The sequence below is a fragment of the Aedes albopictus genome, chromosome 3, assembly GCF_035046485.1.
Source record: "Aedes albopictus strain Foshan chromosome 3, AalbF5, whole genome shotgun sequence".
In the NCBI taxonomy this organism is placed as follows: Eukaryota; Metazoa; Arthropoda; class Insecta; order Diptera; family Culicidae; genus Aedes; species Aedes albopictus.
Window position 1 is genome coordinate 291,221,244 of NC_085138.1, and position 27,212 is coordinate 291,248,455.

A 27,212-nucleotide genomic window follows, 5' to 3' on the forward strand; every position below is an offset into this window, starting at 1 on the left:
TAAATCCACTGCAAGTCCTTGACTTACCAAACAATTTTGCCGAAGAAACCATCTTTTTCAGTAATCGGGGTCTTGAGATACATGAAATTTAAAATTTGTAAGTTCTCTAGCGCCACTTTTTGGTGGAACTTTGAACCAAACTATTCATCAACTGTAAGTCTTTGACCAACCTATCCGTAGGTCGGCTTCAGAGGCACGTTCTCCTCCTTTTGGGAAATTTGTGCCATGACCAACCTAGCAACTGCTGAAAACACCAACTCTTGAAGCTCGAAACATATATCGAAATACTCTGAGATATATGAGATGGTAATTTTGTCAGTGTTTCGTTTGATTGGCTCTGATATCATGGAAATTATCGGTTTGAGTGGCATTTGATTACGATTTAATTTTTTACAAGACCGCAGTACCATTACAATTTACACAATTTTTGAAATTTGTATAGAGCGTAGATTTTGGCCAAACATCACCTCCTTCCGTCCCTCAAGAGTCCACGTAGCTTATGAGCGGGCCCTAACGGTACGCAATTTATGAATGATACTTTGAAAAAGGGCTCATACACAACGAGAAAGAAATAGTTTTGAATATGGAACTACCTTTGTCCACTGCAGGAGCCGTCCAAGCCAGAGATATTTGGTCTTTTCCACAGAACTTTTTTTTTGTGACGTTACATCGCATACTTCAACCAGGCGAAACTCAGGCGTCAGTGAACCGATTTACTTTCTTTTAGTCTCATTTGAAAGATATTCTGGAGTACAAAGATCATACGAAATTTCATATTTAAAACTTGTTCCGAATTTGAATACATTTCATAAAGGTTGCTTTTCCGTGACGTTACAACGCTTAAAAAACCTATACTTTGACCAGCCATATCTCAGAGTTGTAAAGTATTACAATTAAAATTCTTTGTATGCTAAAAAATCTACATGCATTTATCTGTTAATCGTGGAATACTTTTGAAAAATCAGTGCGTTGGTGTTTAAAATACGGCAGCTTTGATGAATAGTGTACCTAAATGCCTTAAAATCACTATTTTATTGTTAATTTTAAACGTCGTTCAATAAATATTCATTGTTACATTAACATCATGTTGAATACATTTTTGGACGACTAGAGTGATGTAGAATGTTATAAAATTGTGAAATATGCCAAATTTCAACTATGAAAAATGAGTATTGATGATACAGGGCCCGTAGAATGTGTCATTGATGTTCGCTTTGTTAAGGCTGTCTATATACCAATATCACGCTGCTCATAATACCAAAGGTACCACAGAACCATATTAAAACGCTTATATGTATTGAAATCATGTATGATATATTATACTACAGTATAAGTACAAAGCAGTTTTCTAAATAACCCTGAAATTTTACATGCAGTTTTGTTATTGTTAAAAATGTCCAAAGTAGCCCCCACCCGGTTCTATATGCGATGTGTCCAATTTGTATATGAACAACTTTTTTGTTTATTGATGGATTTAGTTCAAATTTTGCATACATCCTACATACATACTCACGATTATTATGAGTAAAAATTGTTGAAATCCATTCCTTACTCTGGGAGTTATAATGCCATAAGTATGAAAAACCATGCAAAAGTGTTAAAAGAAGCCCCGCACGACGGTATGAAGCTTCTGGGCCAGTTGAAGTTATTTATGACAAACATTATTGGAGTAGTAGTAGGTAGTTTTAGTAGTAATTTATCACAGAAAAACTGGAGTAATTACTATCAAATTTTCGGGAGAATTTTATTAAAAAAAGAATCATTTCAACCCATTTTTGATTTTTAGAATATATTTGGAGTAATCAATTATTATTATTATTTATCTTTATTATCGAGATTTCCAGTCATCGGCTGTTTCCTTTATTATTTCATTTGAACTCTTTGTTGGTTCAGGTTCAGTCTCTGAAATAATTTAATGAATTCATTGTATTACAATATCATTTTTCGCAAACATAGTTGAAATGCCTTACAACGCCTGATTCAATTCCTTGAATAACATCTGAAAAAGTTTAATAAAAAGCCGAAACGTCGGGAAAAGCAAAACTTGCCGTTTTGATTTATCCAAGACTGAGAAAGCCAGCATTCCGGCATCTGAATACATATACATTTTGCTCAAGGCGATTCTTGGAGTCTTTCTTGGACTCTTCCAGAAGCTCCTTCAAAGATTCCCTCAGGAGTTCCTTTTACAGATATTTTATGGAATTCCTTCTGGTATTCCTCCAAGATTTTCCAAGATTGGCCAGAAGTTGCTTCTGGGTTTATCCAAGAGTCTCTTCAAAGATTCTTCTTTCTGGGAATTTCGCCCGTGATTTGTTCCAGTATTTCTCCAGAAGTTTCAACCTTTTATGATTTCTTCAATACCCTTCTGGGCTTTTTCAAGGAGTTTCTTCAGATTCCGAGGAAATTCCGGAATGGTACTGGAATACTCCAACGTACTTTTATATGAGTGATTTAATTGATATTTTCCCAGGGGTCTATTCAGGATTCCTTCAGAAGTTCCCACTGTGATTCTTCCAGGAGTATTTTTTTTTTCGGAAATTCTTAAAGATATTCCATCCGGCATGCATCCAGGAGTACCAGGAATCCGTCAGGAATTCTTTCTGAGATTTCTATAAAGGTTTCTTCAGAGAATAGGATTCTTTTTGGAATGTCTTCAGAAGTACTTTTACCGGGATGCCCAGAAGAAAATCCTGGGGAAATGAGATCTCAGAAGAAGCTTTTGAAGGAAACCAACAACGAACTTCTGGAGGAATTTATACAAAACTGTTGGAGATATGCCATAAAAAATTGGGGAATGGAGGAGGAACGCCAGGCTGCGATTCCCTATTATTTTCCGGAAAGAGTTTCTAAAAAATCCAGAATAAGTCATAGAAGGAAGAAATCCCCCAAGTAGTTTTTTCTGGACGAATTCTTGGTATTTTTGAAAGAATGCTTGGAAGGAACTTCTTAAGCAATCCCGAAGAAAATTTCTGGAGGAAGCCTGGAATAAATCCAGAGGAAATTCCTGAAAGGAACTTTTGGTGTAATCTACGGAGAAAATCCTGAAGGAATCCCAGAAGAAAGTATGGGCGAAGTTTGACTAACTGCTAACGACTGTAGAGTTTTGCTAGTTTTACGGCTCCTTCAATCTACGCTATGGATAAAAGCTAAGCTTCTCTTTCCCCCTCACACTGCAGCTAACCGTATCTAAATGAGGTGAATGTAATGGTGTGTTTGGTTTGTTGATTTTAATGCTTATTGCGTTCTTATGATCAATGTCAGCCGTAGAACAACAGCAAATCGCAGACTCTGTAAGTCACATAAAACACTAATCAACATTTCAAAAAATTTTTTTATAGGAAACATACAATTGCAGAATTTCCAGAAAAATGTGAAATACACACCGAAACGTAGGACAGTAAATGCAAACGGCGTTTTAGCTTCTTGATATAGACTGAAAGAGCCTTAAAACTAGCGAAAAAAAGCATGGGAGAAATTCATGAAGGATACTAGAAGCATTTTCTGGAGCAATCCCGATAAGAACTAATAAGAAATCTCGCAAGAAACTCTTGGCAAGATCTCCTGGATAAATCCCAGAAAGAACTTATGGAGACATTTCAGAAAGAACTTCTTGAGAAATCCAGGAAAAAACCTGAAAGAATTGCAAGAATTTCTAGAGAAATCTCGGAATTTTCAGAAGAGGAAACTCAAAAGAAACCCCTTGAAAAATCCCAGAAGGCTCTTAAAGAAATCCTAAAAGGAAGGAGTTTAAAATTCCGGAAGAAATCACAATTGAAATTTTCAGCTTGATGAATCTTTGAAGGAACACTTGGATAAATCCCAGAAGCAACTTCTGGTCAACCTTGAAAAATTTTAGAGGAATCCCAGAAGGAACTTCAGGAGGTATTCGTAGAGGAACTCCTGAGGGAATCCTCGGAGTAGTTCCTGGAGGAATTCAAGGAAGATTCTAAGAAAACCCTTGAGAAATCTCACAAAGAATTCCTTGAAAAATCACAGAATAAACTTTCGAAGAATTTCCAAAAGGAACTGCTGGAGGAGTTCTCAAAAAAGGAAATCGTTAGGAACTTCTTGACAAATCCAAGAAAAACTTTTCGTGGATTCCCAGATTTAATTCCTGGGGGAACACCAGTCGAAACAGCTATAGTAATTTTAGTAGGAACTCCTGAAAGTCCCTCCAAGGAAGCTCTGCAGAAATTTTAGAAACAATTTTTAGATCAATCTATGAAGGCACTTCTGGAAGAATTCCAGAAGGAGCTCCTGAATGAATCTTCTAAGAAAGAACTCAAGGAGGAACCTGAGTAGTAACTTCCGTAGGAAAATCAGAAGGAATGAATGGAGGAATGCAAAAGGAACTTCTGAAGGAATGCTTGAAGCAATTCATGGAGGATTATCACTTTGCATCAGGCGAATTCACTGGCATTTTTTTACTAACTGAAGTTTACCCAGTAGCCCATGGATGTATAGGGTTTTTGATCCCATTTTCGGCATTACATGTAAACAAAGTTGTGCTTACGGCGTGAGATCTACCATAACAATTTTGATCTTGTATTTTTTTAGCTTTGTTAACCTTTGCGTCCCTAACGTATTTTGATGAAAATTTGACAGAACAACCGGAAATTACTACCGTTTCATAGAATGCATCGGTTGGGCAAGTTAGATGACCGGTTCCGGATTTATACGGAAACCCAGTCAGTGGGGTACGTCGGTTGGCCAAAGGAGACCTTCTTCAAACATTTTGCTCCACCAAAACGTTTTGGTTATTTTTTCAATTTTTTGGCTTATTCTCGGTAGATCGATCATAGTAGAACCTAAATATGTTCTTGAATTTCTTTAACGAAGCGTGTTTTCGAGAATTGAAATCAAATTCAAAAATTGCTACGGAAATCGGTGAACGCCTAAATGTATACAATAGCTTGTAATTTCAAGTAGTTAGAACTGTTGTGTCCAATATTTGTTATTATAAATTTCAAATGTAACTCAAAAAGAGAACTCAATATGCGTAACACATAATAATATATTGATGTAAAGTTAAAACAAAAAAACGCAGTTTATGATTTCATTGCTAAATTCACTGCGTGCAAAAAATCTATCAAAGATACCCAGTTTTACGGTACCTCGGAATCCAGAACAGGTCACTATAGTTCCAAATGACCTCAAAGTATCCGAAGATATGAATACTTTATGAATCAAATGTAAAAACATATTGATCCATATAAGATCTGTAAAAAACAACGAAAATGTCTTATTTGGCTAACCAACGTACCCAATGTGTTTCCGTATAAATCATGCAACTTTCCCAACCGGTGCATTCTAAGAAATGGTTGTCATTTTCATCATTGTCAAATTTCATCAAAATCGTGTACAAAATAAAGAAAATAGATCCAAATGAACATCAAATTTTTAGTGCACAAAATACGTTAGGACGCAAAGGTTAATTTAAATGTAGGAAAATTCCAAGATCACAATTTGGTCTACTTTATTTTTTTTTGTATTATGTTTTTCATTGTTAATAAACCATTTGTTTCAGGATGATTCAGATTATTTTTGGCTATGTATAGAGAGATTTATTTCCGAAAATTATGTAACTGCATGCAGTCGGGACGACGAAACATCCTTCTTATTTTTTGAAGGGTCAAGATCGCCATATCATTCGGTGGCGGGTAAACCACGTTGTCCGCGTCGTTTTTTTTCGAGCCGAGTGTCGTCGTAATGTCGCGCGTTTTTTTTTTTTAGAAAAATTGTTTTTTTTTTCGGATCGTCAACTGTTTTGCCGCGCGTTTTAAATATTTATTGCAAAGTTTTAATGACCCTGTAGGGATTGGTTCTGTTTGTGCCTCGCGCTGAGGCGAAACATAATTATCTATACATAAAAAAGAAAAAAATATCGCTTTTGTTCTTATTTTCAGTTAGCTCGTTTTACGCGATATCGTTTTATTTTTTTTAGATGAATTGATTTTATTGAATTTTTGTTGATGTTTTACGCGATTATTTGTTTATTTTTTTTCTTTAATTTTGTTATTTCTCGAGCAGCCATTTTTTTCCTCGCGTTTTAAACATTTATTGCAAAGTTCCGATGACCCTGGAGGGATCGGTTCTGCTTGTGCCTCTCACTGAGCCGAAACATACGTATTTATACAATAATAAATAGAAAAATATATTTTGATTTTTCAACTTGTTTTACTTGTTTTTTTTTAATAAATTGAGATGCTTTTTTTTCGCTGTATTCGCGTTTTTTTATGTAAATTAAGTTTTTTTCTCGGATCGCCAACTTTTTTTTCTTTTTCTTTCACGCGTTTCAAACATTTATTGTAATGTTACAATGACCCTGGAGGGATCGGTTCTGCTTGGGCTTCTCACTGAGCAGAAGCATAATTATTTAAACAATTAATAGAAAAATAATATCTTTTGATTTCCGGCTTTCAAAAGATTAAAATTTAACCAGGTAAACAACCAATGGCGTGGGTCCATCACCAGCTTTTCAGGCTTATCCTTGACCTACATAATACAGCTCTTAACCACCCACTCCGTAGTACTTATGGGAGTGTAACTGAGTCGGAGGCCTCTTAAATAAGTGCTACATCGACATTTCCTTCCCCTATCCCAAGTTACGGTAAAGATGGGCGTGGCCGGGAATAATGACATTTGTGCTTTTAGTATTCTTGCATAAGATTGGAGCATAGTTAACTCCCCGGCCTTGTTCCGAAAAGCAATCCGAGCAAGATTAGCAAAGGTACATAAATGTTGTTAGTATCCATTCTATGAAGTATACCGTAACTACGCTAACATGTAAACAAAATTGTGCATTACCTAAATTCATAACGAAACGACCGTTTTCGTCCACTTTTTCCATCTGAATCAGATACCTTATTGCGTGAAATTTTTGTTAACAGTGATTGTTGCGAAGATTTTCTGCCGGAGAGTTGATTTTGAACGAGTTTACTGCACCTAGTCCAGCACCAGTGCCGAACTTCCAGTAAAATCAAATGGGGAATCACTTCAGCACCCATCTTTGTGCAGACGAAGTGCACTCGTCTGCGTGTAATATTTGTTTTGAGCACTTGTGCGGCTGAAGAGTGAACGTTGCGTAAATGTTGCCTTTGAAAGTGCTTTTAGAAAATATGCGGCAATTGATATTTTGATTTGTTTTGCTGTGAGGTGCCGGGAATTGGTACTGGTACACAAGTAGTTCACAATCCTATATATGAAAATAAAAATAAATAAATAAAATAAACGGAATTTTTAAAGTGATAGAGACGCATGGTCATTCCATACGTATTTGAGAACAAAACTTGAAATTAAAAAAAAATGCAGCTCCAAAACGACTTGAAGACATTTCTTATTAAACATTTATTATTTAATATGTTATGTAAAAAAAGGTAAACTTTCGTTTCGTTACCTATAAAATATAAAAAAGTGTACAACGGCTCCAAACATTGAGAGCTTACGAAAATTTTCCAAAAATATCGTGCAAATCCAAGAAACTTTCTAAGGTTCTCTTCAAAGCATCCGCGGGGGCATCTTCAAAATTTCTCTGAGGATTTTTTCTGATATTTTTTTGGAGATCCTTGTGAATGGGTTTCCATTTTTATTGGATTTTCCAGAACTTCACGTCTAAAATTTTCAAGAGAATGCTTAGGGAATACCTGAATATTACGCTATTTTTAGACAACTAATTTTGGGACTGTCAAGTCTCCGAAACCAGTGTATGGAATTCAATGAAATTTTTAACATTCATTTACAATATATTGATACTTGATACGACGTTATAAACATTTTTTAATAAATGTAATATAAATGTAATATTTTCTTACAATGAATAAAGCTATACCGTTTTTATCCATATACAGGAAAATAAGTTGGATTTGCAACACAAAAAAATATTAAATGTATTCATCCTTTAGTCCAAATAGGCTCTCTCTTATTAAAGGTATCTTGTGAATAGAAGTAGAAAATCTTTGGATATCAAACTTAAATGTAACGACAATAAAGTAAAAATAGCATTTTTTTCGAAAAAGTTTCAATCCATCAGAACTTTTTTTTAATCTGTATTAACGAGATTTTTAGCCCTAGGCTAGTTCATCTCGGGACCCACGCTTTACTTCCCTTCCGAAGGAAGAACTCACATTTTGTGAGTTTGTCGGGAGTTGGATTCGATCCCAGGTCCTCGGCGTGATAGTCAAGTGTTCTAACCATCACACCAGGTCCGCTCCACCATCAGAACTTATTGCAACGTTCAAAAAGTGCCTATTTCATAAAGACTTTTGAATCATTGATATTTTGTTAACAAACGTTCAAAGTTTCATTCGATTCAGTTCACTACTTTCGGAGCCATGCCAGTTCAAAACCCAGTTATCTAAAAATAGTATTTACGAGAAGGGTTCTAGCTTCGTGAAAGATTAACCAATAAAGTTCAAATTTGCACCAATAATGATGCGCATATAGTTGAATGACATACAATCAAAATTAGACAATTTTCGATGCCTTCTATGAACAGTTACAGCTTGCTTAACTTTTTTGTGAGAGATAATAAAGTTGCCTATCCCAAACATTTTGGCCATCCCCTGTATACTACACGTTCAGCTTTCCTAGAATATGCAAATTTTTGTTCACTTCCGAATTTTTCACAGAAGATCTGTAGGGAAATCATCTAGAGTCTCCGACCAAAATTCTTCCAAGGATTCCTTCACAGATTCTTCTTGGAACTCTTTTCCGAATTGCTCCAAAATATGCCTTTGATATTCCCTTGCCTTTGCCGTACCATCCCGTTCCAAAAGTCGTCAGCTTCAGTGAATTACATTGTCCTACGATGCACGGCCTCATCCTCTTTATTTCAGTATGCCTGCAGGGTAGTAGCTGAACGAAAAAAAAAAAGTCACTTGCAAAGAAAGTCAGCTTGTGTGTGTCAAAACAGGAAAGCGAAATGAAAATTAATGGAAAAATTATGTAATTGGATTTGAAAAGCGTAAGCTGACGACAACAATGTGGAGAGAAGCATTCCAACGAAGAGGAAGTAGTTAAGCAGAATGCGAACCGGATAAAAAAAATCCGAGAAGAATGCTTCCGGTTGAAGTTTTGCTGCTGGATATAGCGGTGAAGTAGATTGGGTTGGTGAAAATTTTGGCGAAACTGTGATTTTAAAGTACTGTGTTGAAAGATAACAGATATTCAATGTTTGTTGTTTGTCTTCAGATTGTGATTGACAGTTTGTACAGTAATAATAGTTGGAATGTGTATGAATGAATGGAATGTAATTTGCTTTTAAGGACCTAATGACTTCAAATTGAGTTTAAGATGCGTGGCATGATGCTAAACAACCAAGAGTTGAAAATATCGAATCATCTATTGCTTAATTTCGTACAGCAGAAGAGTTTTTCTCTAGATCTGTGCAAAAAAATGACAAGATAAGTGACAAATAACACTACGATTCCGGTAACCTACTTTTCACACATGCCAGGAAGTATTTCTTTCTAGTCATGGTTGATTTAAACCAAAGCAAACTACTGGGAGAAAGCAAAAGAAATATAAAATGATCGTAATCTTTCTCATGATAAAGAGAATCAGTATAAATTGCGTCGTTGATTTGATATGATGCACTCTGATATTTTCCCAAATAGCTTGCTAAAAAATTGTGCATGAACTAAGTTTTAATTGGTTTGCTCCTCTTTTTCAACTGAAAACAGGAAAGCTATGAAGAAAGACCAATGTATTCATTTTGTTCCAGAATAAAAAAGGAGATGTGGAAAAATGTCTAACTGAAGCGGTAACTGTTCATAAAGACCATGCTGAGGGTAATGGGTTCGATTCTCAGAGTTGAGAGGTTTTGTTTAAATTGGGATGTTACGTCAAGAGGAAGACGATGAAAAGAAAAGGGAGAAGAGAAAGGAGAAGGAGAAGAAAAGGAAGAATACGTGGAAGAAAAAGACTTATAGAAGAATAAGAAAAAATAAGAAAGCCAGGAGGAATAAACAGCATAATAAGAGTAAGATGACTAAAACTTAGCACAATATTAAATTTATTAATAATAGCAAGATGAAGAAGAAGTGTATCGGTTGATCCGGTAAATGGTTTTCTGTAAAATTGTATATACTCTTTGGTTATCAATCATACATATCTCAAGCTAGCAGGGAGTTTGTAGTCCACAGTACGGTACACAATATTATAAACTGGATTGTTTCATGAAATAAGCCTTTTACCACGATCTCACCCTCACTCACCAGGCACAAAGAAGACTAACAAATAGTGCTCCATCGATAGGACCAACCCGGATGGAAAACAGAAACTCCAGCATAGCTGAGGTAAAATGTTGCAAATTTATAGCCTTCATTATTTCTCCTGGGATTGAGTTGGTCACAAGGCGCCTGGTGGGCCTTTCTTGGACGGTAAAACTTTACGTCGGCATAAATGGATCATCAACTCGCAAGGTGCGATATTAACCGGATTCGGATGTGGAAGTCGTAACAAACACTGACTGAAGAAGTACCTCCTACCACCCACCTACAAAACAGCAGCGGTAGCAATGATTCACATTAGAAAACAGGCATCTTACTAACTGCAGCACAGTTCGAAAAATTAGTGTACATTTACATCATATATCATGCACATAATTGGAGCGTGATATATGATGTATATTTACATGCTATTTTATTATTATTTTTGTTTTTATTGGTCATCATGTAAACTTAATGCACACCTGTAAATTGCATTTGTTCTATCGCTGCCGTATGGGTATCCGGATTTCTTGGATAAATATATCGAAATGAAAACATTTGCGTCTGACATTATTTGTTTGTGAATCATTTATTTGCGGATCAATAATTCAATAATCAAAAGTAAATTTGCCAGGCATTTTTTCACATATTATAAAAACATAACCGCATCCTGAACACCTGATGCGTTATTTCTAGCGAAAGATGTACGAAAAGGTGACACCTCTTCTGCTTGCCGTTTCTAGCTGCTGCTGCTGCTGCTGTTGCTGCGGCGGCGACGGCGGCTGCTGCGCTGATGCTTTTTTCTTCTCATTTGGATTCACCTGAAGCACATATCAATGAGATTTGTTTAAAATGTAATACATGAATAAATTATAGAAATACTTACAGAAAATCTGGTCGCAATGAAATATTTATAGATCGATCAACTTCTTCACCCGACGAACGATTTGTTTACATCGCCGCCATCTTTGGTTTGACATTCAGTCAACTTTACATTTCAATCATGTAAAGTTAGAAGACATCTAATGTGATTGTTCCTTCGTGACAGAATGTTCCATGTGATTAAATGCGTATGTAGAATCAACATCATATATTAATGCAAAAGCAACTTAACGTTAAGGATGGAGACATGCTTCGGTCAATTCCACTAAATGAAATGGAAAGTTATGTCGAAATGTCGTTTACATGATTTCATATTACATTGCATTTCGATTTACGTTACAGGTAACGTTCAGATTTTTTTGCAGTGAGGTTTACGTGGACGAGCGGGCCACGGTGAACGTAAATTAAAAGACGATTAAATCTTGAGGGAACGGGTTGCATAATAGAAGGAAATTGTCTAGAAATAAGTGCTGATAGCGCGGATTGTAATGAATTCACTCAATCAAACGGACTGAATTTTAATTACGGTTCCGGTGGAACTGTGCCGATTTATTAATACGGCTCTTCCTGAGAATAAAGTGGTTGCATTAGTTTCATTTATCATCAGTAAGTCCTTGGAAAACAGAGCATCGCTTATTCCAATGGCAACAGTTATTTATTTCCTTCTTCTACAGGACGAAAAGCTCCAACTCTAAATTGCTCCTACTTAAGATACGGATAGCATCACATTGTCGACCTGTGGAAAATTTCCCGCTCTTCTTTTTGGTGTGGTGTCGCCACTGGGACAAGGTCTGTTTCTTAGCTTTGAATTTTGAAAACTGGGAGCTTTCTTCGACATCAACTTTAATACTACACAGTTCGAAAAATTAGTGTACATTTACATCATATATCATGCACATAATTGGAGCGTGATATATGATGTATATTTACATGCTATTTTATTATTATTTTTGTTTTTATTGGTCATCATGTAAACTTAATGCACACCTGTAAATTGCATTTGTTCTATCGCTGCCGTATGGGTATCCGGATTTCTTGGATAAATATATCGAAATGAAAACATTTGCGTCTGACATTATTTGTTTGTGAATCATTTATTTGCGGATCAATAATTCAATAATCAAAAGTAAATTTGCCAGGCATTTTTTCACATATTATAAAAACATAACCGCATCCTGAACACCTGATGCGTTATTTCTAGCGAAAGATGTACGAAAAGGTGACACCTCTTCTGCTTGCCGTTTCTAGCTGCTGCTGCTGCTGCTGTTGCTGCGGCGGCGACGGCGGCTGCTGCGCTGATGCTTTTTTCTTCTCATTTGGATTCACCTGAAGCACATATCAATGAGATTTGTTTAAAATGTAATACATGAATAAATTATAGAAATACTTACAGAAAATCTGGTCGCAATGAAATATTTATAGATCGATCAACTTCTTCACCCGACGAACGATTTGTTTACATCGCCGCCATCTTTGGTTTGACATTCAGTCAACTTTACATTTCAATCATGTAAAGTTAGAAGACATCTAATGTGATTGTTCCTTCGTGACAGAATGTTCCATGTGATTAAATGCGTATGTAGAATCAACATCATATATTAATGCAAAAGCAACTTAACGTTAAGGATGGAGACATGCTTCGGTCAATTCCACTAAATGAAATGGAAAGTTATGTCGAAATGTCGTTTACATGATTTCATATTACATTGCATTTCGATTTACGTTACAGGTAACGTTCAGATTTTTTTGCAGTGAGTACTTATGTCGTAAAAAATGCACAAGGAAATTTACGTCCAGGAAATTCGGCGACTTTTCTACTACGAAAAGATAAAGGGCCGTATCGTTGATCGAACCCAAAAAACTTCATCATGATTTTATTATTGCACGAATAGTAACTGAGCTAAGAGAGACCTCCCTCCCCCAAAGAAAGACACAGGTGCAGATAAATATCACAAAATTTGGGGAATCTGTTTAACCTATTGCGATGCAAATCAACAATTTGTCATTTCTCATGCTCTTTCCTTCCGGCAAAGTAGACATTTCTGATTTCGCAAGTAGATTTATAGTGATTGCTTTCGTAGAACTTGTTCTTGGACGAATTTGATTTTGCATAGCAAATTATTCTTCAATTTCCTAAGACAGTGTTTTGACAAGTAAAGAAGTAAATGATTATGTAAGCGTAAGTAAGCGTACGTAAGTAATGTACGTAAGCGGTAGCAGTAACTTTTGAACAGTAAAATTTCCCAAATGCGTTGCGTTGAAAATTGGTTGAATCCTGGAGGAATCTCTGGAGGCATCCCTGGAAGGATTCGAAATGGAATCCCTTGGGCAATTCCTGGAGGAATTCTACAAGGAATCCCTTGAGGAATTTCAGGAGGAACCCCTGTGACGAATTTCCGGGAAGAACCCCTGTAGAAATTGCTGAAGGAACCCCTGGAAGAATTTCTGGAGGACACCGTGGAGGATTTTTTGAAGGAATCCCTTGATGAGTTCCTAGATAAATTATCAGTTATTCCTGGAGAAATACCTGAATAAGGACCCAAGCAACACACATGGTCACAAAACAGTCACGACAGCGCATGTCATATTTGCGCAGTAAGCTGCCGTGACTGTTTTGTAACCATGTGTGTTGCTTGAGGATGACCTAGATCACCAAGTGAATGTTGCAAAGTTATCAGAATTACACTCTGAGGCGCTAAGAGTAGCGTAGGTTATATTCCGCGAGCATTCGTTACAATAAACACATCCATTGATTTACAGATATTGCGACCCATACTTCAAAATACATTAGGGTCCATTCATAATTATTCATATGCCAGTGGAGGACACCCAACTAGCAACACAGAGATACTCGTAATATTATGATGTGCAACAAAAACAATCGTGAAAGAATTATGCCGATAGAATGAAGAGATACAAGATTAGAGTTTGTAGACCTTGAAGGTCCTAATTCCAGAATAGTTTGGAAAGCCTGGAATATTCCATGAATGTACCAAAAGAATTTTAGTTGTGCACTGTGGCTCTTTCAACAGTATAGACTACATTCCACGAATATTTAATACAATTTCAGCATGATAAAGTATGTAGATATTGTAACTCAAACTTCAAAATGTGTTGGAGGCCATTTTTATTTAACAATTCGAGATGCTCGTGGCATGGTGAGGTCTAATGAACATCAACGTGACTAAACTTGTTGAACGGAATGAATGAGGGTGCAAAGAAGGGAGGTACCATGCATTTCTTAGCACAACTATTCTTGCCTATAAAAAGATTCCAGAGTAAAATGTTTTAAAACATGTAACATATTGCATTTCTACCAAAAGAAGATCGTCCCTGGTGCTTACGGATTAACAAGAATTCCTTTCCGTGACAGACGTGGAGAAGCAGATGTGATCTCGTTATCTAGTAGCAACGCACGTCATACTAATATTTCTTCCCATTCTCAATGACTGTAGGGACGTGGTCGCCGTCGTTATCGATTATAATCTTTGCGTCCCTGGCGTATTGTACGCAACCAAATTTTGATGTTCATTCGGTTCTATTTTCTTCAACTTTTAACCAATTATGCTTGAAGTTTCACACAATAACTGGTAATTATTACCATTTCATAGAATGCACCGTTTGGTCCAGTTGGATAAACGGTTTCGGAGGTATATGGAATCCCAGTGGGATACGTCGGTTGGCCAAAGGAGACCGCCTTCAAACGATCTGTTCTGCAACAACGTTTTGCCTATTTTTTCAGTGAATGGTTTATTCTCACTGGTTCGATCATCGATCGATGCTGTTTTCAAAATTTGCTTATATAAATTTCAAATACAACTCAAATGAAGAGAACTCATTTTGGACCTTAAGCTGTTCCAAGCTCTGTTTGTTGGTCACGAAGTCGTCCAGTCGAAAATATAAGAAAGAGAAATGAACTAGGAACTCACTCTGACACGCAGTGCGCCGAAAGCAGAAACTAGTGTCAAATTTCATTTCATTATCACTAGCCACCGCTTGAAACGAACGACCTCATGAGCCGTGTGTGGATGATTGGGAATCATACTGGGTTGGGTCGCTCACGAATGGAACTCTCTGACTCTGTCAGCTCTCATAATGACGAGTTGAAACAACCGCTACAGTCATTCACTTTCGGCTGAAAAACAGTAACTGAGATTGACAGTTAGCAGCACTGATTTGGGGACTCAAAAATACTCCGGATGATCGAATCACCCAGATAATCTAACCACTTTTTTGTTTCCTTTTTTTTGTGCTAAGGCACAAAAAACTGGTGTTTCTGAATCATTTTTGGGGGAATCCAAAATAAAATACCTAATTCCTGCAGCGGATTCCTTCAGCAAATAATTTTGGTGATTCCTCCTTCCTTCAGCAACTTATTCTAGTGATTACTTCAGTTCTCTCAGAACCTCCATCTGGAAATTCCTCCCTCCGGGAATTCCTTTTGAATATTCCTTCAAAAATTTCTTCTCAATATTCTTTCATGAATTCCTCCAGGAAATTTATCTGTGGATTACTTGAGGATTGCCCTCTCTGGGGATTTTCTCAACGAAACGAATTTATCCAGAAACTTATTCTAGATTTTTTCCAGACTTACGAATCTTATTGTGCTAGTTTTCCTCAGTGAGAATTGTTTCCTCGAAATTTGTTTGATTATACTGGTAGTTGGAGTGCTACCCTCGTACTAAAAGTGGCTGTGCCGTGTGTTTTGTTGCACATTGTGCAATCGTTTGGTGGAAAGTGAAGAAATGAGCGCCTGAAATCAGTTTTTATGAATTTGATTTGAGTGTTATGATGTGGGTTTAAAATGGTGGTTGTCGTTTTCGTGTCGTCCGATGTGGTTGTTCTCTTTAGTGATTGAAGATAATATGGATATTAATTTATGAAAAGTGAAAGGTTCTGCCATTATTGTGCCTGCGTGATTGAATTCCGGGTTCCATAAGCAAGAAAAATCTGACAAATCTGGCATATTTCCCGCAAATGTACTCGGTAGGCTAACGGCAACTACAGCTGCTAGTCTCAAGAAATCAAGTAAAAAACAATATTCAACACAAATTCTAGTAAACGCAAAAGTTTGTCTAAGTTACTTACATCAAGTATTTTCTTGTTTTATGTCCGCACGGGACATGAACCATGCAACCAGACGGTGTGCAACCAGATAATTTGGTGAGTTTGTTCCGATGTGGAACAGATTTTTTTTAGCGAGCCATTACCACGCATAAGTTGTTGATTTCATAATAACCCAATAGCATAACTTAACCATACTGAATTCCAGACCATTTCCAAAATCCCATCTCCTTTCTTTTTACGTATGAGGGCGTCGGTGAGTCGCTGGCACCTCGATAAATAGATATCATTCCTTCCCTACCATCCCTTCCCATCCACATAACGTGTTTCTTATCGTTTCAGAGAGCGATCAATGGCGCTTTAGCCTAGGCTTGTTAGCCAAGACACATGGTCCAAATGCCTGTGCCCCATCCCGGAAGCAAAAAGGCCCATGGAGTGGCAAATTTCTTAGCTACATCACTCCCAACGTTGGTGTTTAAATACTCTAAAACACTAACACTCACACCTACACATCTACATGATCTACTCAAATGCACTTAAAAAATCTGAATCTTTCCGCATCACTTGCTTATAGTGAATCTCAAATCAACCTATTCCAAATATCCAATTCCTTGACACCTATGGGGGCGTCGGTGAGTCGCTGACTTATCATAAAGTAGGTGTCATATCATCACATCCTTTCCTATCCTAAGACCGTTCGCAATGCTGTTTTATTTTGTATGGCGAGTTTTAAAATTTTTAAAACTCGCCATACAAAATAAAACAGCATTGCGAACGGCCTAACGGAGCAGATGGGCGTGGCCGGCAATGGAAGTTTTCATGTCTGTTTTACTTCAACCTTTGATTGGATAACTGGTCGGCGTTAAATCAGACCGGACCATCTGTTTTTCAACGATTTCGGGAAAATGTCCTGCAAGAACTTGGGATGTCAAATGTAGTGCGTTTTTGTCTGAAATACCATAGTTCCTTTATGTAACGAAACATCTGCATCAAAATAATGACGAAAAGTTCAGAATTTTCAAATTCCTTCGCATATCTTTACCTATTCAAAAAATCACGTAGTCTACTCTGACCGAACGCCGACCAACTGATCCTTCCCAAATAGCATTCCATAAGCAATCGGAATAGAAGTATTAAAGATATAACATGACAACTTTTAGCATGCAATCTACGAATTACTCCGTTACGCAACGCAAACTTATTCAAGATTTTTTCCAGAAACTTTATCAGATGATTTATACAAGAAGTTTTCCCATGTGTTCATTCAGGATTGTCTTCTTAAAATTCTACACAAGGAGCTACTAAAGAAAGCACGAAAGGAATTGCTGTAATAATTCCTTAAAAAATCATTTTGAATAATTTCCGTAGGAAAAACCTGAGCAATTTTAGAGTGGATCTCAAAGGTAGCTCCAAGAAAAAATCAATGCTCATTTTGCACGTATATTTCGTGTGGAAGGCCCATAGATACTCTATGCCCAGGAAGTCAAGGAAATTCTCATCACGCAAAGTTCCTGGACCGAAATCTGTCGCCCTCAGTATGGTTATAGGTGGTATTGTGGGTGGTACCATGTAGGCTCAGTGTACCAGTTATGGTTATAGTACCTTAAATTCGCCATAGTTGATTTTCAATCTTTAACGATGCAAATCATCAAGAAAAAATATGCACTGCAAAAAAATCTGAACGTTACCTGTAACGTAAATCGAAATGCAATGTAATATGAAATCATGTAAACGACATTTCGACATAACTTTCCATTTCATTTAGTGGAATTGACCGAAGCATGTCTCCATCCTTAACGTTAAGTTGCTTTTGCATTAATATATGATGTTGATTCTACATACGCATTTAATCACATGGAACATTCTGTCACGAAGGAACAATCACATTAGATGTCTTCTAACTTTACATGATTGAAATGTAAAGTTGACTGAATGTCAAACCAAAGATGGCGGCGATGTAAACAAATCGTTCGTCGGGTGAAGAAGTTGATCGATCTATAAATATTTCATTGCGACCAGATTTTCTGTAAGTATTTCTATAATTTATTCATGTATTACATTTTAAACAAATCTCATTGATATGTGCTTCAGGTGAATCCAAATGAGAAGAAAAAAGCATCAGCGCAGCAGCCGCCGTCGCCGCCGCAGCAACAGCAGCAGCAGCAGCAGCTAGAAACGGCAAGCAGAAGAGGTGTCACCTTTTCGTACATCTTTCGCTAGAAATAACGCATCAGGTGTTCAGGATGCGGTTATGTTTTTATAATATGTGAAAAAATGCCTGGCAAATTTACTTTTGATTATTGAATTATTGATCCGCAAATAAATGATTCACAAACAAATAATGTCAGACGCAAATGTTTTCATTTCGATATATTTATCCAAGAAATCCGGATACCCATACGGCAGCGATAGAACAAATGCAATTTACAGGTGTGCATTAAGTTTACATGATGACCAATAAAAACAAAAATAATAATAAAATAGCATGTAAATATACATCATATATCACGCTCCAATTATGTGCATGATATATGATGTAAATGTACACTAATTTTTCGAACTGTGTGTGAACAATAGATCACGTTCATAAAAGATGATTGCACTCATTTAAAGTTCACATTTTGCTCAAATTATGATACAAATAAATCATTTTCCTTAAAATTTCGGCTTCCTTGCACCCTATTTCGCCATAGTGTACCAGTTATGGCAAATCCCATAAGGAATGCATGTAAATAGTGCGAAGTGGAACCGAAATTAAAAAGTATGTCCATAATTGGTACAGGGTTCCTATCATTGGCACACGCCGTAATAAATAGAGCGATTCCAAGCAACAGCATCAAAATTAAGGAAATTTTTTAATTCATGATTTTCTATTGAACTGAAACTTTGCACAGTTTTTCAGTTCCATCTAAATCGCCATTTTCCGATATCAAATTTTTATTTTGAATCACGACTAACTTTTCAAAAGGGTGTATGTGAAAATGGTTCAAAAATATTCAAAAATCTGCACAGCCAAAATGGTTCGTTCGATTGCTATGAATTTTTCAGCAAAGTTAGATAGCTAAATGGTGATTCCTAAGAAAATATACACTGTAAAAAAAAATCTTTTTCAACATTAAAAAATATCATTTTTGTCACAAAAACTCAAATATCTCAAAACCCTATCTTTTTACCAACGTAATTTTTTTAGGGAAGACGGTCCATTGTATTAGCAATCTACCATAAAAATTTGGTGATGGTAAACTAATAAACAAAAAAGTTATAACATTTCAAACATTTCACAATTTTCACATTTGGTAAATATTTTTTTTCTGTGTAAATAATTTCGGTCAGAAATCGCAGTTTGATGCTGATTTTATTGTTCAGCAAAGTTAGGTAACTAAATGGTGATTCCTAAGAAAATATACACTGTGAAAAAAATCGTTTTTTTAACATTAAAAAATATCATTTTTGTCACAAAAACTCAAATATCTCAAAACCCTATCTTTTTACCAACGTAATTTTTTAGGGAAAACGGTCCATTGTATTAGCAATCTACCATAAAAATTTGGTGATGATGAACTAATTAACAAAAAAGTTATGACAATTCAAACATTTCACAATTTTCTCATTTAGTAATATTATTTTTAGTGTAAATTATTTCGGCCGGAAATCGCAGTTTGATGCTGATTTTATTGTTAATGGCCTTGCGTGAGTTAAACAAGCTGTTTTTATTATGTATTATGTATATTATATGTACAGTAATGTTCCGATTATATCACGCCCTCCGCGCATTAGTCGTTTAGTCATTAATTTGCTGTTACATTTGAGGACAAGTGTTTTCCATCTTCTTCAAGATGAATGTTGAAAGCGTGCTTTGCAACGTTAAACATATTGAAATGGGTATAGATGTTGAAGTATATTTCGAAGCATTTTTGAAAAGGGGCGTGATTAAATTGTTTAAACAGATGTCGCTAATGGTACGGTGGCATGACTCTCTGCACTTCTGGCAATTTCTCAGTTGTTGTCGTTTCGAACATCCTGCGCCCTGCTTTACCGATGATATACAGATGGCTCGTTTGTCAAAGTCTAGACGACAGGACGTGCAAATGCGTAAATTTGTATTCAATTTGGGCATAACCAGTCTCTTTCAGTTTATCTATGGTGCTTTCGGTGAGATTTCGTAACTCTTTTGAACATTTTTTTTTCATCAAACGGTCTACAAGAGAGCGTTGAGTTGAAGACCTTTGAGAAAGCGACTGTTCATGTTGTTCGTTAGATTATAATAAACAAAATCACTTATTAGTTTTAACTGACTAGTTTGGTAATGTTTGCTTGGCTGAAGAAAAAAATTGCTATAAAATTTTTAATATCCATAGCGGTAGTATTTTTTTGCTTTTACGTGAGCAGTGTCATGGTATGTATACATACAAACAAACGTAACACTGACGAAATTTTCATTGACCACGCCTTTAACGATCATTTTGAATCTTGGTTGTGGCTTTCATAACCAGAAGAGTGCCCATCGTTTTCTTTGCGGTTGACGTTTCACACTAGCGCCTTCTGATGACGATATTGCACAACGCAGTGTTTCGTGAAACATTTCCACCAGGTAGTGGTAGTGTGAACTGGGCGATGGATTTTCACGAAAATTGTTCTAGGCGTTTCATCTGTTTGTCTGTGGTATGTATCTCTCATGCATTTGTTGTTGTTGAAGTTACTCGCATTCTTCCGATCATAAAGTCTGTTCTCTAAGAGGTATTTTTTTTTGCAGATCAACTAGACGTATACGCGTATATATAAAACTTTTATTATGCAGCTTTCGCCTTAAAAATAAGTTTAATTTTATTTTTCTTATGATCAACAGCTTTTCAACAATATGAAGGGATTTTTTCACCAGTCACGTACAATAAAAAGTATGACTTTCTCAATATTTTTGATCACAACACTGGATCGCGTCTAAGTTTCAAATAGATACTATAGTAATTATGAATTATCAAACAAAAATATCATGAAAACAACTTGTTTAATTCAGGCGGTAGCCTTTGCAATAAAATCAGCATCAAAATATAATTGTCGAAATAAGTAACACAGAAAAATTTTTTTTTTTGTTACTAAATGTAAAAATTGTGAAATGTTTGAAATGTCATAACTTTTTTATTTATCAGTTTACCATCACCAAAATTTTATGGAAGATAGCTGATATAATGGACCATTTTTCCTAAAAAATTGACGTTGGTAAAAAGATAGGGTTTTGAGATATTTGAGTTTTTGTGACAAAGATCATATTTTTTTAAAGTAAAAAAAGAATTTTTTTACAGTGTATATTTTCTAAGGAATCATCATTTAGTTATCTAACTTTGCTGAAAAATTCATAACAATCGAACAATCCGTTTTTGCTGTACAGCTTTTAGAATATTTTTGAACTATTTTCGCATACACCCTTTTCGTGAGTGAATATGAAGGTTTGATATCAAAAAATGGCGATTTAGATGATATTGAAAAACTGTGCAAAGTTTCAGATATTTTTGAAATGGTCGCTCAGGATCGACTGACATGACTCCGTGGAATTCCTCAATAGTAAAAGTGGGTTTGGCTCAGATTTTATATTTTTCCTGTAAAGTATGAAAACAAATCTATCATTTGACATATCGACGACATTCGTCGGTCTTCTTCTTATTTTTGTAGAAGTAGTTTTCCTTAGGTAGTGCGATAACTGGTACAGGCACCCTATAACAAATTCCGACTGTATTTACAACCATGCACAATATGTAAGCGACTTGGGGAAAAAACACCTCCAGAGGGTTGAACTTTGATTTTCTAGTAGAGTATTTTTTTATTTATTGTACCGACTCTTCGAACCCTCTAAGCAGAATACCCTCCTCGAATGAGTGTAATCAGTTTTGTAGCTTTTAATTCCGAGCCGGGCTCAACAGACGGGGAACGATTTTCACATAATCCGGTCAAATTGTGTGATTTGTGGACGACATGGACATTATCGCCAGAATATTTGGAACGGTGGCAGAGCTGTACACCTGCCTGAAACGCGAAGCGGCAAAGGCCGGACTGGTGGTGAATGCCTCAAAAACATATTTCGCCATAGTGTACCAGATATGGCTAATCCCATAAGGAAAACATGTAAATAGTGCGAAATGGAACCCAAATTAACAAATGTGTCCATAACTGGTACAGGGTTCCTATCATTGGCACACGCCGTAATAAATACTAAAAGTTGTTTTGGCTCGGTTTCTATATTTTTCCTGTAAAGTATGAAAACTAATCTATCATTTGACATATCGATGACATTCGTCGGCCTTATTTTTGTAGAAATAGTTTTCCTTAGGTAGTGTGATAAATGGTACAGGCACCCTACATTGGAACCTATTTTTATGCACATGGCTGGGACTGCATAAATTAAAAAAGGCAAAAAGAGGCATAAATTAAGGACAGACTTGTTAGAATCCCAAAATGGCCGCCACAATGGCCGACTTGGGCACCTACTCACGATTTCGAGGGCACAAATCCCTTCGTAAACAAAATCAGCGTCCCTGAGCTTCTAATTTTAAGCTATGTAATTACAAGTGAGTAAGTGCAGAATAATAAAATACATTGTTGTTTGAAGCTTGCTTCTTGAGATATATGCGTCTGAAATGTAGATGTACTGCACTGTTGAAGCGGGATTTCAAGACGTTTGTCCTTAAGTTTGGGCTTTAATTAGGGTATCTAGTTCGCGAGAACAGGTCTTCCTCCTGGGCAGTTGAGGTGGGGCTAAGGGGGTTTCCAGAAAGTTCCCGAATATGCCAAAAAGGGGGTTCCAAGGAGCTTCAGGAGCGTTTTAAGGGGTTGTCTCGGGAGATTTAAGGAGCCTTTTAAGGGCGTTCTGTCAGGATTTTTGGTGTTTTCATGGGATTACGGGGAATTCAGGGGTATTTCAATAGTATTAAGTGGGTTTCAGGGGCGTTCCAAGGGGCTTTAGTGGGACTTCAAGGGATCTCAGGAGCCTTCGAAGGGTGTTGCAAGGGGTTTGAGGGGCGTTTTAAGGTATTTCAAAGTAATTTCAGAGTGATTTGAGAGAGTTTCAGGGTGTTTCAAGAACATTTCAAAAGCGTTCCTAGAGGTTTAAGGGGCATTTGATGGAATTTCAGGGGCATTTCAAGGGGTTTTCAGGTTTGTTCCAGGGTCGTATCAGGGGGTTCCAAACAATCTTTAATTCAAAAGGTATTTCAGGGGCGCTTTAAAAGATATTATGATGGGGTCACTAAAAATCCTTTGAAACTTCCTGAAATGCATACAAGATTCCCCTGAAACCTCCACGACCCCATGTAATGCACCTAAGTCGATCTGAAGCCCCCGAAAACTTGTCCGTAATGCTTCCATAATGCCTCTGACTCCCGCCGAAAATGCTCTGAAACTTCCTAAAATGCCCCCAAAACCCCCCTTTAACCCCCTTGACCCTATGCAACTCACCTGAATGGCTACAGAACCCCCGAAAACTCCTCGTAACGCTTAAGTAACGCCTCTGAAGCCCTCAGAAGAAGCTCTGAAATGCCCTGAAATGCCTCCAAAATTCCCCTTAAACCCCCTCGGACCCCATGTAATGCACCTGAGAAGCTCCGCTCCCCCGGAAAACTCCTCCGTAACGCTTCCGTAACGCCTCTGAATCACGCCGAAAATTGTTTGAAACATCCTGCAATGCTTCCAAAATCCTCCTTAAGTCATGTAACGCACATGAGACGCTCCGAAACCTCTGAAAACTTCTCCGTAACGCTTCCGTAACACCTCTGAATCCCGCCGCAAATGCTGTGAAACTTCCTAAAATGCCTCCAAAAATCCTCCTGAACCAAAACCTCTAAAAACGCCTCCGCAACGCCTCTGACACCAGCGTTAAATGCTCTGACACTTCCTAAAATGACTCCGAAACCCCCTTAAGACCCACTCAGACCCCATGTAACGCACATGAAACCTTCGGAAACGTACCTGTAACCTTCCTTTGCTCTCCTCTGCAAACATTCCTTAGCCGCCGTTGCAACAGTCAGAGCCGTAGCGTGGTCTCATGGCGCCCTTGGCAAGCATCCAGATTGGCGCCCCACGACAATTGAACATTGTTAATTTGCAGAAAATGTGATTATTCATTTTTATTCTCAAAGTGTCTTTCGTTGGATTTTGATGTTCTGAAGAAACTAATTCCCCTAGATTTTTTATTGTGTTTTTCCGCTTGATAGAGTTTTAGAGGTTTTCAGGGATCCTCTAAAGGTCTATTATACAAATTATAATAATTTATTCAATTGGTTTTAACAGAATTTTCTATTAGCTGTACGAAAGTTTTCTTATGAAGTATAATCAAAGTATTTCATGAAAATCTTTAACGCATTTTTCAGTTAATATTAGATGCATCATGGACATGGACAAATAACAGGAGGAAATCCCGAAGAGATCTATAACTTTTTGTTGAAATCTTTGGAAAAAAAAATCCTGCTGAACCACTGAATGAAATTATGCTAGAATCTACAGGGGATGGCCAAAATGTTTGGGATAGGCAACTTTTTTTTCTCTCACAAAAAAGTTCAACATGCTGTAACTTTTCATAGAGTGCATCAAATATTCTCAAATTTTGACTGTTTGTCAACCTATTATATGTGCATCATTGGTACAAATTTGAGCTCGATTGGTTAATCTTTCGCGAAGTTATCACCGTTCTGGTAAAACACTATTTTTAGACTACTAATTTTTGAACTGTCATATCTCGGAGACCAGGGAACCGAATTGAATGAAATTTTGAACTTTTATCTCCAATATGCTAATGCTTGAAAATCATTGAAAACATGGGTACTTTTTGAACGTTGAAAAAAGTTACGATGGATTGACACTAGACTGGCCCAAATACAAAAATGTCGAAAACTTCTACGGGGCACCCTCTAGAATCGTGCCTTTAGATGAGAAGAACAATCTGTGAAATATTCAGCTCAATCGGTTGAAAATTGAGCTGGCGCAAACGAGTTGAAGATTTGTATGGGATGTTCAGTCCAAACATCGGAAATTGGATGACCTCTAGTCCCTCATTCACTACGCCGGTTTGCCGAGTTCGATTTGGCTCAGAATTGTAAGAATGGTAGTTGATACCCTAAAGAACAACTTTGTAGAAGATCAAAACATGATAAAACTTAATTTAGTTGCGGTTTCGGCCAACGAAAGCAGGATGAGGACATCTTCCCCCGTTTACTCTCGGTTGTTATATGCAGCACGTGTTTGAAGGTCGTAGCTTCCGCGCTACATCACAGGCAGCTATGTAATTCTTCATTGTCTCGATGCCCATTCACGTGCGTGAGCAATGGAAATACAGGACAACATAGCCGCCTATGATGTAATGCGCAAGTTATAACGAAAAACACGTGTTGCATTTAACAACCGAGAGTAAACTGGGGAAGATGTCCTCATCCTGCTTTCGTTAGCCGAAATTTGCGCCAGCTCAATTTTCAACCGATTGAGCAGAATCTTTCACAGATTGTTCTTCTCATCCAAAGGCACGATTCTAGAGGGTGCCCAAAACTTTTCTTTCGCATCATACAAATGTGGGCCGGTCTAATTGACACTTTTTGGATCTTTTTCGAAAAAATGCATTTTTTTACATCAATGTCATTAAATTTTATTTTTTGATATCCAAAGATTTTCTACTTCTGTTCATAATATATCTACAAAAAGAAATATTAGAGCCTATTTGGATCAAAGAAAGAACACATTTAGTAATTTTTGTGCAGTATTGTAAATTTGACTCATTTTCGTCTAAATGGGTGAAAATGTCAAACCATCATAATTTTTTTCAACGTTTAAAAAGTATCTTTGTTCTGATGAATTTTCAAGCATTATTATATTGTTGATAACACCGTTCAACACTAAATTTTGTTATGGGATGTGAAAAAAAATAATAGGGGTTTGGGACCCTAGAAGTGTCATAGTGAAAGAATTTTTGAAAAATATTGGACCGGGCCTTCACAGTTTAAAACCGAAGTTTGTATGGAGAACTTGGGGTGTTCAATAGGAAGCAATCAGTGAAGTACTAGATTGAAAGTAGTGAGCTGGATTTTTGTATGGTGAGATGATCAATTCTCCGTTTCTGCAATGAAATGGTGCAAACAGCTTGGGCTATATGATTTCTTACCTAACTTGATGCTGTTTGAGCAAAAGGTTGGGTAACTGTGTTGTTGTATTATTTATTTCTTACAACTTCAACAACCCAGTTACTCAAAGTTTTGCTCAAACAGCATCAAATTAGGCAAGAAATCATATAACCCAAGCTGTTTGCACCATTTCATTGCAGAAACGGAGAATTGATCATCTCACCATACAAAAATCCGGCTCACTACTTTCAATCTAGTACTTCACTGTTTGCTTCCTATTGATATGTGCATTAGAACGCGCTGTGCATATTTTTAGGCGTTAAACAATAACGAAACTAACCCAAATACCGAAAACGCCTAAAAATATGCACGGCACATTCTAATGCACATATCAATTGAACACCCCAAGTTCTGCATACAAACTTCGGTTTTTAAACTGTGAAGGCCCGGTCCAATATTTTTCAAAAATTCTTTCACTATGACACTTCTAGGGTCCCAAACCCCTGTTATTTTTTTTCATCCCATAACACTAAATTTTGTAAAATTTTGTCAAGCAGTGTAATCTAATAAAGCCGTTTTGGAGAAATATTCGCAGGAATATTTTGAATAATTTCCGACTATATTCCTAGATTACTTCCTGATAGCCTCCCTGGAGAAATTTCTAAGGAAATCCTTCGAGAAATTTCATGAAAAATCTCCAAAAGAATTTTGAATATTTCAAAGAATTCCTGAAAAAAATTTCCGTACGAATTTCAGGAGAAATTCTTTTAAAAAATTTCAAAGAAATCCCTAGAAGAATTTCTGAAATAATTTTTGAAAGACTTTATGAAAGAACCTTAACAAGAAATTCCGAAGAAAAACCTGGTGAAATTTGTTGATGATTCCTAAAATATTGAATTTGTTTTGAGGAAATATTAATAAAAAGTAGTTTACGTCAAAACTCACTTATAGTTGGGTAAATACG

The 27,212-nt window shown here is 36.6% G+C and overlaps 2 long non-coding RNA genes across 2 annotated transcripts in view; both read left to right on the forward strand.

Annotated features, from left to right (window-relative positions):
- The window catches only part of LOC134292252 (uncharacterized), a 255,387-nt gene that overhangs the window by 209,046 nt on the left and 19,129 nt on the right, over nt 1-27,212 (forward strand). The gene's annotated exons all lie outside the window — the stretch shown is intronic.
- Nucleotides 18,966-20,062, forward strand: LOC134291343 (uncharacterized). Its single transcript, XR_009999038.1, has 2 exons — nt 18,966-19,123; nt 19,167-20,062. It is a non-coding gene; the product is annotated as an uncharacterized LOC134291343 (long non-coding RNA).